This window comes from Caretta caretta, chromosome 4, assembly GCF_965140235.1.
Source record: "Caretta caretta isolate rCarCar2 chromosome 4, rCarCar1.hap1, whole genome shotgun sequence".
Lineage (NCBI taxonomy): Eukaryota > Metazoa > Chordata > Testudines > Cheloniidae > Caretta > Caretta caretta.
Window position 1 is genome coordinate 80,672,923 of NC_134209.1, and position 14,208 is coordinate 80,687,130.

General features: G+C 41.8%; 1 long non-coding RNA gene across 2 annotated transcripts in view; it reads left to right on the forward strand.

Moving 5' to 3' along the window:
- Positions 1 to 62: 62 nt before the first annotated feature.
- LOC142071907 (uncharacterized) overlaps positions 63 to 14,208 on the forward strand; it is a 29,348-nt gene continuing 15,202 nt past the window's right edge. Inside the window, exons 1-2 of one of the 2 annotated variants that reach the window (XR_012668134.1) lie at positions 63 to 151; positions 12,269 to 12,356. This is a non-coding gene — a long non-coding RNA (uncharacterized LOC142071907). Of the gene's footprint in view, positions 152 to 4,606; positions 7,242 to 12,268; positions 12,357 to 14,208 lie in introns of those variants that run through there. The other variant, XR_012668133.1, reaches the window with a different exon arrangement.

Below are 14,208 nucleotides of genomic sequence, written 5' to 3' on the forward strand. Positions count from 1 at the left end.
CCCCTGCCTTGCCGAGTCCGGGGAAGCCCGGCCCTGCCTTTGGTCTCCGCCAGGCGGCGCTGCGGGGTTCGGGGCAGAGGCTGGGCTGGGCTGTCGCTCGCGCTCCCTTCCCCCTCTGCAGCTTTAGGGGGCTGGGAGTCCCACACCCCAGGTACAGGTTTGAAAACATTATTTCTTTGCCCGTTTTGATTTTTCACCCATCATTTAATTCAGCTGCGCCTCCCCCATCCCCATGTTACAAGTCAGGGACCCATGTGCCAGTCACGGGATGTACTTTTGTCATGTCCCCTCTTATTCCACTTTCAAAGGGAAAGAGTGGGATTATTTACATTAGCACGTGCTCACTGCACTTCTCTGAACCACCGCCAATTCTGCATGGCTAGTTTTAGGAAAACGTGGCCATCTTTGCACCTTCCTGAGAGTTGTGCCGTGGATAGCTTAGGCACGGCCCACAAGCGGTCCAATACATTATAATATGGTAGGAAAATACATTTTAGAAAGCTGAGAGATTTTAGTTCCACAGATATCAGAAAATTCAAAGTTTTGGTCTTCACAAAAGCCCTCTTTGGTTAGCTATTGCCTCTGTTTTTGTTAGGGTAGTTAAAAAAGCACTTGGGCCTTAAGTCTTGTGTATTTGCATATATAAGATATATATGTGCCATATAAGTGTTAAGGCTCAAAATGCTTTCCATAGGGTCATTGTCCCCATCGTCTAAGTGGGGAAATGAAGTGAATTGCTCAAGGAGATGTAGTAGAACCAGAACTTCATTAGCTCTTGGGTGGATTTACCCAAAGTGTTCAGTGGCTGAGCCAGGAATAGAATCCCCATCTCCTGCCTCCAAGGCCAGGCCCATGTCCACTGTAGCACACTACCTCATTATAAAGAAAAAAAAAAAAAGTAGAGGAGTACAATTCCTATGCATTACATTTTCCAATCAGTGTATGACAACAGGAGGAGAGTGTGAGACAAAGACCAGCCTTCCCTCTGAAGCACCTGGCATTGGCCACTGTCGGAAGACAGGATACTAGGCGAGATGGACCTTTGGTCTGACCCAGTATGGCCGTTCTTATGTTCTTAAAGTCTGGTCTAGAACTTGGGAGATTCAGGTTCATTTCCCTGCTTTGCTAAAGGCCTCTTGTATGACTAGTCACTTTAGGTGAGTCACCTAGGGTCTCTGTGCCTCAGCTTCCCATCTGTCAACTAGAGATGGTACTTCCCCTACCTCACAGGACTGAGGCCAGGATAAATACATTAAAGACATTGTGAGAAGTACCAAAAGTATCTAAAATAGATTGAATGGGCTGTACTGAATGATCATTCAGCACCATCTCTGGAAAGCAGCTTGTTTTTGGGGCAGCCAGTCAGCAACAACTGTTAGTGCCATCTATATCAATCAAAATGCTCTCATCTCTAGAATCCCAGATTCAAAGAAGAATATCAATTTTATATGGATAGAATCTGGGGAGGAGTAACAATGCGATTATGGCTTTGACTCACTGAGGCTGAGGAGAGATTATTAAAGATGAATCAGTTGTAAAGTCTAATTATTATATCTTGTTCATGAGGATAAATCACAAAAACATTTTAAATGCAAGTACAGTTAAAGAATATTCACAATCTAAGAAAATGCCATTCATAATAATCTGATGATGTAGTGCAAGATTTAAGGGAATGAAATTTGTATTTTTTTATTTATACTGATTCAGAAATGATTATTGGCAAGATAATTGATCTTATAGCAATACTGAAAACCTTTGTACTGAATCCTACTCTGCCTGGCCAGTCTGGAGCTTTTACTATTAAGTATCAGTACAGTAACATATTCCAGTGAGGGAAAATTCACATTCACAGGAGATGTGAAGATACTGAAACCAAAAGGAGGAGTTTCTATTAGAAACTACTACATTGTTCAAAATAGCCTTTAGGAAGTCATTCTTATTAAAAACACTACTACATTGTTCAAAATAGCCTTTAGGAAGTCATTCTTATTAAAAACATTTCACTAGGAATCTGTTTCTTTTCACTGTATCATCTTGGCCGAGATCAGTGATATGTGCCAAGAAGGGGGAAAGAAAAAAAAAAAGAGAATTTGCATAGTATACAGCATTGGGATATGATAACTTTGGATGCGAGTTAACACAATTCTATGCTACAATTGTGTCTTTCCCTAAAGATCATTACAGCAGGTTCTCTGGAAAAACCTTTCAAGAGTTGAGAAGGGCCTGAATCAAACCTTTGCCTATGACTGTTACTGAATTTGGTAGAGCTGGGGTCGTAATCCAAACTCTGATCTGAATTGTGTATCTGCATGCTATTTCATTTGTTGTCCCCCATACTTATTTGGTTTCCAGGTCCTGTAGATCCCCTCTCTTAGGCTGGAGGGGGCGGGGGGAGGAGGGGAAGAGAATCCTTTAGCACTTCCCGGATCCCAATAGGATCTTTGACTTGGTGAAAGAAATCTGAGGTGGTGGATGATCCAAGTTTCCTCTTAACATTTCTGCCATGATGTTTGAGTTTGTGCAACCTTGGAAGAAGCACCAAATCGCATGGCTCCCTGACATAGCAACTCAATTGTAGTTAGGAAGTTCTGTACTGGTGGCTGTCCCAGGGACACACATTTAAGAGGGGGCTCCCAATGTGGAGAGGGCTCTGTAAGATGTAGTAAAACCAGAGCTTCATTAGCTCTTGGGTGGATTTACCAAAAGTGTTTGGATTTTGTTATATGTATCCTCTATACCTCTTCCTCCCAACATGCAGGCCTCCAGACTTACTGAGGACCATGGGGGACAGGGACATGGAGGAGTATAACCTTCCCACATTCCATGTGAGGAGTGACAGAACCAAACAGAAAAGGAGTACTTGTGGCACCTTAGAGACTAACCAATTTATTTGAGCATGAGCTTTCGTGAGCCACAGCTCACTTCATCAGATGTATACCGTGGAAACTACAGCAGACTTTATATACACACAGAGAATATGAAACAATACCTCCTCCCACCCCACTGTCCTGCTGGTAATAGCTTATCTAAAGTGATCAACAGGTGGGCCATTTCCAGCACAAATCCAGGTTTTCTCACCCTCCACCCCCCCACACAAATTCACTCTCCTGCTGGTGCTAGCTCATCTAAACTGACCACTCTCCAAGTTTAAATCCAAGTTAAACCAGAACATCTGGGGGGGGGGGGGTAGGAAAAAACAAGAGGAAACAGGCTTTGTTGCAAGGATAAGTTCCTGGGTTAGTGGTTCTGTTCCTCCAGGAACTTATCCTTGCAACAAAGCCCGTTGTCAGGGGACACCATCACAGGGCCTAATAACATCAGCCACACTATCAGAGGCTCGTTCACCTGCACATCCACCAATGTGATATATGCCATCATGTGCCAGCAATGCCCCTCTGCCATGTACATTGGTCAAACTGGACAGTCTCTACGTAAAAGAATAAATGGACACAAATCAGATGTCAAGAATTATAACATTCATAAACCAGTCGGAGAACACTTCAATCTCTCTGGTCACGCAATCACAGACATGAAGGTCGCTATCTTAAAACAAAAAAACTTCAAATCCAGACTCCAGCGAGAAACTGCTGAATTGGAATTCATTTGCAAATTGGATACTATTAATTTAGGCTTAAATAGAGACTGGGAGTGGCTAAGTCATTATGCAAGGTAGCCTGTTTCCTCTTGTTTTTTCCTACCCCCCCCCCCAGATGTTCTGGTTTAACTTGGAGAGTGGTCAGTTTAGATGAGCTATTACCAGCAGGAGAGTGAGTTTGTGTGTGTATGGGGGTGGGGGGGATGTGAGAAAACCTGGATCTATGCAGGAAATAGCCCGACTTGATTATGTAAAGAGTTGTCACTTTGGATGGGCTAGCACCAGCAGGAGAGTGAATTTGTGTGGGGGGCGTGGAGGGTGAGAAAACCTGGATTTGTGCTGGAAATGGCCCACCTGTTGATCACTTTAGATAAGCTATTACCAGCAGGACAGTGGGGTGGGAGGAGGTATTGTTTCATATTCTCTGTGTGTATATAAAGTCTGCTGTAGTTTCCACGGTATACATCTGATGAAGTGAGCTGTGGCTCACGAAAGCTCATGCTCAAATAAATTGGTTAGTCTCTAAGGTGCCACAAGTACTCCTTTTCTTTTTGCGAATACAGACTAACACGGCTGTTCCTCCAGAACCAAACAGGGAACTTCCCTCTGCACATAGGTATAGGGAGTGTGACCTGTCCCTCTGCCATTGCCAAACCCAAACCCCTTGAATCTTGGAGGAGGGGTGGGGGTCAAGTGTCTGATTCAAATCTGGATCAGATTTTTATGGCTACAGAATGCATCTGTTCAAAGAAATATCTGCTGCTTTTCTTTTGCCATAAGAGGGAGCCATTTCAATTCTTGTAAGGGATTAGCAAATCAAAAAAGTTTAAAGACCTGAATACAAAAAGATATTTTGACAGGTGTTTAAGACAGGCAGATGGGTTTCCATCTGACACATTCAGAAAGTTTCCTATTGCCTTTAAACAAAAATAGGCAATTTAATCTAATTTCATAGTCATATGCTTAGATTTTAAGAAGTGCCACTAGAAGAACTAAAGCTATTTAAAAAAAAAAAACAAATCACCAACCTCAGTTTGTTTAGTTAGCTTTCATTGTACTGCCAGAATATGTATTTACAAACATGCAAAATGAAATAAGACGTCTTGAAAGATAATACGCTTTTTTAATGAAGACCTGCCTGGTAATCAAAAACTGTACAAAGTAGGCAAATTCTGCTACTAGGATTGTTATTTAGCAAAAGAATTTTTATCTTTGCAGGGTAATTTCACATTTTCAGTTTCAGTGGAGTTCTTCCTCTCCCTTCCACTGCCCTGGTCTGATATCAGTATAAGAATAAGGGAGGGACTGGGAGATAGTCATTGTCAGAGACTAGACTGGTCTCCAGGAAGATTGTGAGTGAACAGCTCTGCTCCAAAGGAACAGTGCTTCTGCTGAGTCACCACATCACTGCTCCTCACACTGACCTATCATTTTGGAACTCTGCCCATCCTCCTCTGCAGCAGACTGTATAATTCCATCTGAATAAAGAAAGCAAGCACAGAGGAGGAGGAAAAAAAATAAAAAATGATGTCATCCCGAAAGAAGACTCATCAGGATACTGTAAGACATCTGCCCATGGAAAAATTTAAGATTGAAGCTGACATTTCAGATTGCCTTATTTTAAATATTTAAATAGAAGAACTCAAATAGAGATGAGAGGAAATATGTTTATCTTTCATTGTGAAGGTTTGCATGTTCGTATGCACACTTTGTTCTGAGTTACATATACTGGTTGGTATAAGTTTAGCATCCACTTTGGCGACACCTGTAATTACTAGTCTGCATCAAGTGTATTACTCAAGAGCAGTTAACTCACAGCTCAGAATTACTTGTATATTTCCTATAGGCGCAGCATTCTGATCCAAAAGATCTACACTGTCATTTAAATCAAGGACCTGGAGCAAAGCCAAATCATATGGGAAAGTGTGGTCTGAAGTCTTATTATTTTAGGATTTTGAAGGGAGAAAGTCATATTTAGGAATAAGTCCACTCCCAAACCAAAGTCTTGCCTCTGCTCTGATCCAAATAAATAGAGAAACATATTTTGATCACACCAAAAAAAATGAGTCTCTGAATAGCCTACTCCTACAGCTACTTTGTTCTTATAAATTCATGAATCTGTTTAAAAGGATCTTTGACTCCTGATGCTTGGAGAATTGCCATTAAGTGAAGCCATTTACCAGTTGCTACTAGGGGAGATAGTTACAAATGCTAATACACAGCACAACACCATGCATATGACTAACATTACTAGAAAGCAGGCGTGTATACAATACACTAAAGGCAATAGTCAAAACCAGTTCAGCCATGTGTCTAGGGCCATATCTACACTTACCGGGGATCAGCTGCTGCGATCGATGTGCTTGGGGTTGATTTAGCAGATCTAGTGAAGACCCGCTAAATTGACTGCAGAGCGCTCTCTGGTCAACTCCAGTATTCCACCGGAATGAGAGGAGTGTCTGTTGACGCAGTGCTGTGTAGATACTGTAGTAAGTCGACCTAAGCTATGTCAATGTCAGCTACGTTCACCTAGCTGGAGTAGTTTAACTTAGGTCAACTTACTCTCATAGTTTAGACAAGACCTAAATCTCCCATGAAGGATCTCAAGGTCTGTGTGTAAGATTCTGCACCTGATAGACAGTTTTCTGTAGCCAGTTTTTTTGGCATGGAAGCAGAGGCTGCATTCTCCTCCCCTTGAGAAAAGTAACACTTGAAAAATTACATGCAAGTCTCACCCATCTTTATTTCTAATGAGATAATTAGAAATTTCTGTGCCTGGCAATTTGGCACAGGATGCATTTTTCATTCATGAACGGTTCTTTGCTCCTTTGTGTGCGTTGTACCTCTTTCTTCATCCTTAGCTTCTTCCCAACCTACACTCTTCTCTTCATGCAAGACAATCAAGTACTTATATAGGGTGATACAAATGCATTAACTAGAAATGTGTGATGTTATTGACATGAACTGTGATCGTATAGATCATTGTTGCAGCCAAGATCCTATAGTTCCACCAAATCTCCTACAAAGGAGGTCAAGTAAGGAGTCTATGGAAAGGTTGTAATTTGCTGGTTATGATTATGCTGTCTGTATGTGTGTATCATTTTTGTATTTGAAGTTACGAATATTGGCTATGTACTTGTATTTCAATGTGTTTGATTCTAAGTAGCATCAGTGAAGCATTTGGTCAGCTTCTTGAGAAAGGACTATTCTGAGTAAGTGCCCAATCAAGAAACACTTAACTAACAATGGACTTTGGGAGACGCTAATCCACATCTGAGCTTTCCTGGGTATGTTCAAACTAACATGTAAACAATGGCATCGGCCTGCAAAAAGCTGAATCATTCAGTGACATGTGACTTGCCCAGGAGGCTACAAACTCCATCTTATTGCTGTGATTTTGCACAGACGAATAGAGGGGTTTCCGCCCACAAGGGAGAGAAAATAGAAGGCCCTGGAAGCCTCTCCATTTTGTCTTCAGCCCGCTCAAGAGATGCCTGAAAGAAACTGAAACCAAGGACTGATGCTATGGGGGTGTGAGTGATTGCTGAACCCAGGCCATAAGCCACAATGTTGGTCTGAAAAAGATTGGACCCAGACTAGGAAGAAGTCTAGTTTGTGAAAGAAGCTTATTGGGACATCTCTAAGGGTGAGATTTACCTGTATTCAGTTTCCTACTGTATTAAGCTTTGACTTGCGTGTTTTGTTTTATTTTGCTTGGTAACTTACTTTGTTCTGTCTATTATTACTTGGAACCACTTAAATCCTACTTTTTATACTTAATACAATCATTTTGTTAAATAAGTTATTAATACCTGGGGGAGCAAAACAGCTGTACATCTCTCTTTCAGTGTTCTAGAGGGCAGACAATTTGAGTTTACCTTGTATAAGCTTTACACAGAGTAAAACTGATTTATTAGGGGTTTAGGCTCCCAGGAAGACTGAATACTGGGTGCTGGGAAAGTCACTGTTAACAGAAAAATGCCTGGACTAAGTAAATATTAGTTTCTGTGCACTGCAGGGGGCGTGGCCCAACCTCTTGGTCTGTGCTGTAGCTGACTGGACTGTTTAACTCAGCAAGACAGGAGTGCAGGGAAGCCTTCTCTGGCCCGGGTGTTTGTTCTCAGTGGTATCCCAGCACATCTAGTGACAGTCTTGAGGGAGTTTGTTACCAAACCCATCACAAAATGATGGATTGAAATTACTCTTCTTTTCATCAAAGTAGTAAAGTGACCTAACAGTGAGATTTTAGATTGTTGAGTAGTTTCTCCAATTAAAGCGGTGGGCACTCCATCATGACAGCTTTTTAAAGCTAGATTGGGCAAAGCACTTTATATATGCACAAACTGAAATGTAGCCTTTGTGGTTCCATGCATAAACCAGAACTCAGGCATAGGTGCAAACCAAGAAAGCAAGTGACAAAACCAAGATATTGAACCTATATCTTACACAGAAGTTCGTCTGACTAGAGCATTTTTACCATTAATGGTTTGTTCTCGTAATTTCATGGATTGTCAGGTAGCATGTTTCAGACACTTGATAGTACTTTCACCTCAAAAACCAGCACAATTGGTGCCAGATTAACAGCTTTAGAGTCTGAAATCCTCTGCATAAAACAGGTGTAGTATGGGCAGGAACAATGCATGCTTCCTCTCATTTTCATACCCCCAGCTCAACCCTGTTCTGGAAGGACCACCTGTAGAGTGAGTGGATAATTCAGTTTCTGTGCATGGTAGATCATTGGACTCTCTGCTGGCACATCCCGTTAGGGTGAAAGTTCATGCCCATTGCAAGAGAGACACCTATCCACTAGGAACTAAATTGAGAATGCCGATTTGTTTCACACAGATGAGATCACCCAACATCCATTGAAGGGCTATGACTGTCATTTCCAACCTGGGCTGGATTGAACCAGTGACCTAATGGTCAAAGATTACATGCATCTATTTCCACTAATTTTATTCAGTCAAGTAATTCAGCTGTAGTCCATGGGTCTAGCCAACTGATTAAATGAAGCAGGAATTGGTTTGAACCCCATTACCAATCCCCTGAGCCATCCACTGCTCCAGAGATTTTCTGTCACCTTGTACTCATTTAAGAGCTTCTTTAAATACACACATGAATTTACTGAACTTTGAGATTCAGCAAGTTTACAATTTTAGTTAAACCACTCGCAGTAATAATTGTCGATGTACTTATTGTCTGAAAGGCTCCCTAAATTCCAACACATTTACTATCTAGTTTAGTGTAAGCAATCCAAATACTTTTAGCAGCTTCCATAAGAATCACATTCCTTCCAAGATTTCTTACCTGCCCCCATGAGTGAAAAGTGAATTGAAAGTAACAAGGAAAAGAAATGGTAAGCTGGATTTTGAATAAGTCTCATCAGCAGCACTAAAGTGTAATCTTATCTTTACACATGAACAGAAATGCAAAGTGATGACGGAAACAATGCTTTCAAAATTCCACCCTAAATTGTTTCCAACAGAGTAACAAATACACCCACGTTGACTTATCTCTGGACCCACTGAAGTCAGTGAACATTTTTGAAAGTCACACCCTTAGAAGCTGGAAGTAAGGACATGTCTGCTAGACTTCCAAGGCCAAATTTATCCCTGGTATAACTCCCCTAATCCACAATTTTCTACATGCAGAGATCTAAAAAATAGAAGTTTTAAAACACACATAGATTACTTACACTCTTCTACATTTGTTTTAAAAATGTTACAGATTTCAAAACAAATGTTTCCTTCTCTTACTAGTATTACTTCTTCGAGACAATGAAGAAGGACTCCAGATTTCACCAGCATGGTCTTATTAAGTACACTTTGCTGTCTGTGCCAATATCACCTGTTTTTTTAGAAGTGCCGAGAATGCACAGCTCTTACTGGAGTCAGTGGGATTTGTAAGTGCTCAGTAATTGTTCCGCAGCAACTACCAGCAGGGGTAGCAGCTTTGTAAGTGCTAACGTAGACAAGGCACAGATTCTGAGCAGGTTTGCATGACCTGATGGTAAAACAAGACACAAGCTTTTCCAGATCGTTGTGGGTGTCAACACCTGTGCTTATGCACCGGTGCTAGCAGTTTTTGAAATACCAAATGATAATAATAAATCATCAACATTTATATTGCAGTAGCACATGAAGGCAAGGTTGGGCCCTATTTTGCTAGGTATTGTACAAACACAACCTTGCCCCAGAGAGATTACAATCTGCTAATATAGATGCACACTATGGGTTTGTCTACACTAGAACACAGTGGAAGCTGTAGTTTAGACAGCGTTTAGGTGTTATCATCAGTTTGTCACTAACTACTCTGAACAAAGATAGGCAATCACGTGGGGATAAAAACACCTGAACTGTACCAATGGAGAATTAGAGGGCAGAATTTTTCAGTGTGGACACGGAAGAGTCAGAGCTCAAAACAAGATATTCTTACGAGAGATGGACCAAAGCTAGAACCCATTTATCAGAAACTTTTATGCTTTGTCTGGTTGGGTAACACTGAGACATAGATCCAGACTGCCTCTGGTTTTGGTTATGTAAACCAGACCCATTTTCCTCCTAGTTTTGCCTGTTCTGGTCCTCACCTCCCTTTATTCCCCAAATATTAGTTCTCTCTCAGACAGGAATGATAACTAGGAAGTTCATCAAATGTTCAGGCCCCAACATTTGACCTGAAAATAACCAAAACATCATCTCCTTCTGTGGCTTTTTAGATACTGCTTTCCCAGAAACAGGAAAATAAAGTTCTCTATATTAATTCCTGTCACAAGAGTGAATTTCACTTTTTGTGCAAGTAGCGCCACTCCCCCCAAACAGAGCCCAAGAAGGTTCATCCCCTTTCTAGGCATAAACTCTAAATGAAACATCCCCATCTCCTGGATACAAACCAACTCCACCTTAAAGATCTCACCATTCTTCTGCTTAAAAAGTCCTCCTTGTCTAGCAGTCTCAGAAGAACAACAACATCTTTCCCCCATCAGAGATGGAGCTAAATGCAACTTAGCCTCATGTTTTCCCTATGTAATGGGTGTCAGATGCAGCTGGGAGATTAATGAGTCCCAGCTGCATCTGCTCCCTTGTAATCTAACCCTCTCATGTCAGGTTCACAACCCCAGCAGATGTGATGGGGAAAAATGAGATTTGGGAACTTGGATCCACTTGAGAGGCCACTCCCCACAGACTTCCCAGGACCCAGATAGACAGTATACCCCACCACGGCCACTTTTTTTCCTTCTCCAACTTTCACCTCTTTCCCTTACTCTCTCCTTTTCTCTCTCACTTTCTTGTTCTCTTTCATGTTGTCTGTAAGTAAGGAGAGAAAGGTAATTTAACTGCTTCTGCAGAGATTTCTTCAATTATGGATAGGTTCCTTCCCAGACTAGAGGGCTAGTGTAACAATAATAGTCATAGAAAATCTATTGTGGCTGGAGAGCTAGAAAGTCTTTACTTTCTGACTAAAAAGAGGCAACGCTGGCCTAACAGAGGTTGGACACACTGCTCGTATTGATTCTGTGATTCTGGCTGAGGTGATTCCAGCTAGCTCTGCAGAATGAATTGAGGAAAATAAAGTGAAGGAAGCATTGAGCACAACAAACATAGGATGTGGCTAGGATGTAGGAGTCATAGAAACTCTGTTATTGAATGACATATGCTAAGTGCTTATGAACTAATATACCTGGATTTCACTGTTTAAATAGATAATATGAAAAGTATGAAAGCCTGATGAAAGTAATCTGATATATTTCAAATATATTCTAAAATTTTCTATTTTTATTTGGAATCCCTAAGCATTAAGGGCTCAATTCTGCAAAATGCAGAACACTTCTTCCAAGATGCATATATTTCAGCTTGTAATACATTTTGAGCCTGATACTGTAAGGTGTGGAGAGCTCTTAAAACAAATTACTTCATTAGGAATTCCAAGTACCCAGTACCTTTCAGGATCAGGCTCTTTGTGAACAAACTGGTACCCTTACGGGACCTCCAGCACTTTTTTATAGTACCAACAATCTTCTGTATGTGAAGTACATTGAAAATAAAACTAAACACTCCACACACAGCAAAATACACACAAAAATACTGTGTGTACTTGGAAAGTGTAATACTTGCCCATGCTCATATCTTTTTACTATTTTATCAAGTATAGCACTCACAGAAGTTAAATTTGGCCAGAACACTCTTCTTCTTGCAAAAAATGCGATGAACCACAGATAGTCTGAAGCTTGGGCTTGGTTCTCCTCTTACTATCTTCAGTGGAAGTTCTCATTTGTTTCAATGAGATCAGGACTGAGCACATTACGATCTGTCTATTCTGCACACTAAGCCTGGGTCTCTGGGACCTGGACTTGTGGACCTGGTGTTTCCAAGCCTGTGCTTGAGCATCCACACTGTAAACCTTACAATTACTGGACCTGTTACCAGAAAACTTAGGACAGGAGATATCTTTATAAAGGACCCCCTCCCAGACAGGCCCGTTTATCCTGAATTAGTATCCGTCACTTATGGTCATACCAAGAATTACATTAGTCATTTTAAGGAATAAAACAGAAGTTTATTAACAAAATAGCTCAATGGTTTGATACATACAAATAGGCACTCAGCCCAGATCCCAACCAAAGATAGGTGGGTTTCAGATATCGTAACATTTTCTACATTACTCAATCTGTTGCAGGAGACAACCAAAGACCAGACAAGGTCAGCGAACCCAGGAACTTTTCAGGAACGAGGAGCCTCAGGAGAACACGCCACCACTGGATCAGGTAACAGTGGGATTGGTTCTGGAACCTCTCGATGACAGGAACAGGTAGATGTCTTCTTCCAATGTTACTGTAAATGAGCACTGGCTGCCTCTTGGGCAGACAGCAACAAGTATATTGTGCTGAACCCATATATAATCTACTGTTGCTGGGCAGATTTTCTTTCATGGTCAGATGACCTTTCCTGTCTTTCCCAAGTTTTCCAGCCTCAGTCTCTGTTACTAGGCAGAACTCTTTTAAGCGTACTCAATCAAAAATAAGGAATGAAGAAAGAGTGCCAAACCAAGCAACAAGAAGGTGAGACAATATGGAGGATGGCAAACAAAAATGGCTGATAATTCCTAACAGACCTGGGACTTTCAGATGTGCTAACATGTCCATAATGCACTACGCAGACTTTCTGACTAGGATCTGCAGCTTGACGTGCATTCACACTACAAAATAACAGGGCTTAGCCCCAAGTCACAGTGGGACTCAGGCTCTGACCCATCCCCCTGGTGGGTCCTAGGACCTGAGTCCTGAGCGCTTCCTGACCTGAGTCAGGCTGATTTTCATGTGACTGGAAGGGGGGTTGGGGCTCAACCTGAGTCAGAACCTGGTGTGCAGTGTAGACAGAACTTCAGTTTTATGATTCATCCCCAAAATAGCCCATCCAGCAGCCCAGTGCTCCCTACCACCATTCTAGACATTGGTTCCATCATGAAGTAAAGAGAAAAGTGCCTTCTACTGACTCGCCACTTCCTGCAGGATGTAGAATAGGTTTTCCTGCGAGGTCTTCCATACAAATGCTGCCCTGGCCTGACCTACTTATGCTTTGAGGGCTGACAAATATCGCACAAAGCAGTATGTAGAAGTACTGTAGAAGTGCCTACAACAGTCTTAACTGTCATCTCTTCTGGGGTGTGGTCAGTTCTTGCATGCCGTGTTTCTGTGGGAGTAACACATAGTGAAAGACACCAATAAACGGCAACGGCTCATCTGTATAGTTCTTGTTGCAGAAAAAATGACCCTGCAGATTTGGAAGTCTATCCTATTCCCTCGAATGGAATCATAAGCCATTGGGATGAGTGTACTGGCTGCCTCAGAAAGAACTGCTTCTAGTAGATCTCACAGATTAGTCCTTCTAATGTTATAAGGACTTTTGACTATGGTGTATTTGACTCATACTTACTTTTTATAAGGGCCCAAATTCTGACACAAACACCAAGGGGGCACAGAGCCAAACAGTCCGGGGAGGGTGAAGAGTTATTAAAGGTAAAGGACAACATTGGCACAAGAACAAATAGGGATAAACTGGCTGTGAACAAATTCAGGCTGGAAATTAGAAGAAGGTTTCTGACCATCAGGGGAGAGGTGCTAGAACAACCTCCCAATGGGAGTTGTGAGGGCAAACAATTAGTTTTAGGAGAGAACTGGACAAATTTATGAGTGCCACTGTATGACAGGGTTGCTTATGATTGTAGGGGGCAGGGCTCAGCAGCCCTGGGAGGCCCTTCCAGTTTATGTCTTATGTTCCTAAAATCTCATGCTTCAGGGCTTCAACCAGTGAAGAAGGAATCTCCCCCCGCCAAGTTTTTTTTTAATCTTCTTCCTCTAATGCATCAGTGATGACCAAATTTATAGTCGGGATCCTGGATGGGGTGGGCCAGTACTCTGCGGTGGCACCCAGCTTTCATTCTCTGAGGTTCTTAGCTGGCTGGTTCTTGTTCACATGCTCAATGTCTGATTCCCACATGTGGGGTGCAGAAAGAATTTACCCCAGGTCAGATTGGCAGTAACCTTGGGAGTTTTTTGCCTTCCTCTGCAGCATCGACTATGGGTCGCATGCTAGGATCATCAATTCTCTCCCTATTGA